Source organism: Castanea sativa, chromosome 1 (genome assembly GCF_040712315.1).
Source record: "Castanea sativa cultivar Marrone di Chiusa Pesio chromosome 1, ASM4071231v1".
Lineage (NCBI taxonomy): Eukaryota > Viridiplantae > Streptophyta > Magnoliopsida > Fagales > Fagaceae > Castanea > Castanea sativa.
In genome coordinates, this window is record NC_134013.1 from 75,428,600 (window position 1) to 75,433,707 (window position 5,108).

The 5,108-nt window shown below is 37.4% G+C and overlaps 1 pseudogene; it reads right to left on the bottom strand.

Moving 5' to 3' along the window:
* Positions 1-1,502: 1,502 nt before the first annotated feature.
* LOC142609724 (pentatricopeptide repeat-containing protein At5g55740, chloroplastic-like) lies at positions 1,503-4,775 on the bottom strand (annotated as a pseudogene).
* Positions 4,776-5,108: the final 333 nt, after the last annotated feature.

Genomic DNA, 5,108 nt, shown 5'->3' on the forward strand with positions numbered 1-5,108 from the left:
CATGGCCCACCAAGTCAATGAATATGTGTACTGCTATTTCACTTCTAGCCTTTGGATGCAAGGGAGAGAAGAGACATGGAATTAACATAATTATCATAAGACACCACTGGAAGAGCTTGGAAAAAAATGATTAGTGACACTGATAAAAAGCTGAGGATGCTAACAAGCAACGTGAGGATGCACTTTGCTCATTGGCTAGCAGCTAACGTAAATCATTTTGTGGCCCATCATGCATACGATAAAGATGTCTATTAAGATAATAATAATCTCTCTCTCTCAAGCTAAATCCGGAATTTGGGGTTATATAGGGTATTTCCACTACATTGACATGAAATATATATTTTTTCATATATGATGAGTAAAACTAAAACTTTAATTTTCTTTAAATATGGTCTACCTAATATTATCTTCCTCAAATAATATTCAGCTAAAATTTTGCTCCATAGAACCTAATTCCTTTTCTTTAACTTGTAGACTACCTTTCACTTGGCATATATAATATGAGATATATATGATACAATACATGCCTACGAAGTTGTTCAACTAAATACATTTCTTTGGTATTTGACTCGAATAATTATCTCCAGATCAAGGTAATTAGTGACTAGTGACTTTAAAGAGACACCTCCTATGTTTTCAATGGACTAATTAAGAAAAACCAATTGCTGTTGTCTATTGAGAGAGTGCTATTCAAGCAACTCTGCAATAACTTATACCATTAATTAGTCATTACTTGCTCATCAGCCCGAGAAAAGCAGTAGATAGAGACTAGTAAGAATTGACCTGCTAATGTATTTATTTAACTAATAGAGTAGTTCAATTTCTTGCCTTCTAAGTTCACTTTTGAAAATATATAAATGGAAATGGACTGTATAGAGTTGGATAGCTAGAAGAACATTCAAACAGTAATCATCTTCAGCTATGAATTTAAATCCCAAAGTCTATTTGGTGTTAGTTGGATCAATTATGATAATAAAAACCATTACAAGGTACCTGATTTAGTCCTCACCAACCTTATTAAATAGATGTATATCAATAATGCAGAAGTATCTCAACAGCCCAAGCATTTTAAAGTTGCGATTATTTGAGAAAGATTTAAAAGCTCAAATGTATGATGTATCTAGAACTTTGTTTTGAATTACATTGAAGCAAGAAATCAATACTTAAGGCTTCTAATGGATTGATTTCAAAGATCTAATAGATTGTAAGAGCAACTGAAAATATTTGTCAATCTCTATATTCTTAGCTTGTGCCTGAAACAAGGTGCACTACTTAGTGGTGGTCACCAAACAAGAACCTTTTCCCACATGCTGCATCACCTTCCTGACAGATCAAAACCCCAGAAAAAGGATCTTATATTGGGTGGTTGGAAAATTAGGATAGCTTGCTGATCATATGCATTTAGACTTCAGGTTGATACTTGAATAAAAAACATGTATTTAAGAATAGTTTGGCATGGTTTTCCATGATCAAACAAACTACACTGCACCACTAATATGCATATCTCTATTCAACTTTTTCCTTGGTTTCTAAGGCATGTGCTTCAGAAGACTGGAAAAAGTTATATGTACCTAACTTATAATTTTGAACTAGGAATAGTTTAATAAAAGTATTCACCCACAGCCTAGGAAAATATTCATAAACCTGGCTTGTCAATTCCAAGATCTGCATTATAAGTATCATTTGTTCTGGTTTGTCATTACATCAATCTAGCTAGCAGCATAGAACCAACTCTTCACTTTGCTTGCTGGGCTCAAAGAAGTAGACTAATTCCATATACATGACAATACTTGATTTAACTTTACTTCAGTCTAAGCTCTAAGATCCACTATGCTAATCAATTTCACACAGTTAATTACAAAAATAAGAGCATCACTTTGATAAATACCCTGGTACAGGTCACAAAACCAACCAAGCAGCCAGAGCTGCAGAACAGCAGTGTTATGTTATATACTACTGAGTGTGGTGCATATTTACAGGCACTTACAGAATCCTCTTAAGCAAAGCTGTGCTTCTTCAAAGTGTTAACAAGTTTATTCAGACTTGCACCCAACAGTTTGTGGATGATCTGATCATGTCCTTTTCCAGTCAGGTCAATAAGGTCCCTCCTGTCCTCGCAAGTTTTGTGCAACTTCCAGGCATTCATAGGATATTTTTATCCTTCTTTGGGAACATTAGTTTGTCTGCAACAATTATCTGTTTTATTTTTAGCATGCCATAATGAGAGCTTCCCAATTCACGTCAGTTATGAAATCTTGTGCTCAAGAGCATAGAATTTCAGCACCATTAAACGTTGGCATGTATCCTGTAAACTGCATCTCCATTACCAAAAGAGCCAATGTTGTATAAACATCCCCAATTTTGGGATGTGATTTGTCACCAGCAACAAACACATGAAGTTCTCTCCCTATTTGAACCCAGCTGCATCCAGGAACCTTCCTTAGGTCCTTTTGTTTCATTATATACCTCATGTATGATACCTCATTCCACCTTCCTGAGGGTGTATACTGTATATGCATTTGAAAGTGCCACATAATTTCCAGGATTATCTGGTTTTGATTTTAATAAATGTTTGGACAAATAATTCCCAAGTTCAATCTCATGGAAATCTCAACAAGCAGCAAGAAGTGATTCTAATATATCTGCATCAGCCTTGCATGTCATTGTCAGAATAAGCCTAAATGCTTCATCAAAATTACTGGAGCAAGAAGATTAACCACACAGTGATAATGCTCCGTGGTTGGCTTCATATGGAATTTAGAGACCATATTATTGAAAAGGACCTTCATTCACTAGCCCGGCATGGCTGCATGCTGATAGGATTCTAGTAAAGGTTATGTTATCTGGTTCTATACCTTCCTCCTCAAATTGTTTGAGCACTGCTAGAGCTTGACCATGTAAAGCATAAGCACATATCATTGCATTATAGATTCTTTGCTTAAAATCATATCAAACGCACAATTTTCTTGATCAGTAATTCCACACTTAGCATACATGTTCAATAAAGAGGTTGCAATAGGTATAGAAAGCCAAATATTATGCCTCGTAACATAGCCATGAATAGCTTTTACATAATGTAATGCTGCCTTATCAGTGCAAGCTGAGAGTGCAGAAAAAAGGCTAGTGGTATTGGGTGTAATCCCTGCTTCTTGCATTTGCTGGAAAACCAAAATTGCCTCATCTTGAAAACCATTTTGAGCCAGACCAGAGATAAGAGTAGTCCACGGGATCCAGTCAGGCTGGACACCAAGGGAACGCAATTGCAAGAACATATCTGTAGCCTCATTGACCTGGCCACTTCTAAGGAAACCCAAAATTACAGAATTCCATGATATAGCATTTGGTGGCACACCCTCCAGCTGCATCTGATAAAACAATTTCAAGGCCTCACCACTTTGACCCAACTCTGCATAAGCAGCCAACATAGTGTTCCACAATATAATATCTCTCTTAACTGAGGAGTTAAAAGCTTGTCTTGCATAATCAATTCTATCACATTTGACATACATATCTACAATGTTACTCACAACAACCACATCAGATTCTAGGTTGTTTCTAATACAATAACAATGCCCCTCCTTACCAAGTTTCATATTACTTATATCTGCCGAAGCAGACAACAAGGATGCAAGAGTCACAGCGTCAAACCTCAAGTTTTCTGATCTCATCAGTTGGCATATATTAAGTGCCTTGTCAACCTGCCCAAATTGTGCATAACCAGATATGAGCAAATTCCATGTCACCACATCTTTCTCAAGCATCCTACTAAAAACTAGCTCTGCATCATCAATCAAACCGACCTTGAAATAGAAGTTTATAATAGAAGTACCCAATATGTTATCCAACTCTAATCCTCCTAATACTGCAATAGCATGCCCTTGCTTACCCTCTTCAAGTGCACCTATATTAGCCGAAGCTGAAAGAAAGCTTGAAACAGTGACTCGAGTTGGTTCAATACCTTCCACTCTCATATCATAAAATACCTCAACCGCTTCCTCACTCATTCCATTTTGGACATAACTCACAATCATCGAGTTCCAAGCGACCACATTCCTCTCAAGCATACCATCAAACACCTTCCTTGCATCCTCCAAAATCCCACATTTCCCATACATGTCCACAAGACTACTTGCCACAAATACACACTCACCAAAACCCATCTTCACCACATACCCATGAACCCCTTTTGCAAGCCCAATCCACCCCAGAGCACCGCACGCCTTCAAAGCATTCGGAACTACAAAATTATCCGGTAAGAACCCATTTCTTTGCATTTCAACAAAACCCAACAAAGCTTCTTCACTAAAACCCATCCTACAATGCATACCAATAATTGCAGCCCAAGAAAACACGTTCTGTACAAGTAGCCTGCGAAATAAACAGTTTGAAACCTCCAAAACATCGCATTTCGCATAGAAAATCACCAACTTTGATTCAATATACTCATTTTCTGTAAAGAAATTGCCGTGCTTTACAATATGTGCATGAATTTGCCGACCTGTGAAGAGAGCTCGTTGATACACACAACCCTGAAGGAGCTCGCCGTAAATCTGAGGCCCAACTTTGAGATCCTTGAGCTCCATTTCAGCGAGAAGGTTCACAGCTTCTTGAACTTGGCCTTCTTTGCATAGAGAGGAGATGCGATGGAAGTAAGATTTGTACAAAACTTGATGGCTTTTGGCATCTTCTTGAAGCTTTGTGAGATGGGTTGGTATGAATTTGTGAGATTTTTTGGGTTTGAAAGGAGGGAACTGTGGACTTGGAGTGGTGGTAAAAGCAAGAGAAGCCATGCATAGAGAAGCAGAAACAAGGTGTTGATATGGTTGGCGATCCTTGCTGACAGTTGCCACACAAAGCGGGAAGGGTATTTTCGACAATGGAATTTGATAATTGTTTTTTTTTTTTTTTCCCATAAAATTACAAATTTCACTCTTTAGTTTTGTCCAAAATTTAATTCAATTTTGTCACTTTAATCTCTTGTTAGTCTATGTTAGAATTGTGTTGCTAGCTATGAAGTATGAGTGCGTTTTTAGATTCGGGTGCAGGTGTGAGTACGAGATTCGGCAATTTTTGAAAAAGTAGGGTGCGGTGAGTGCGGCAATTAAAAA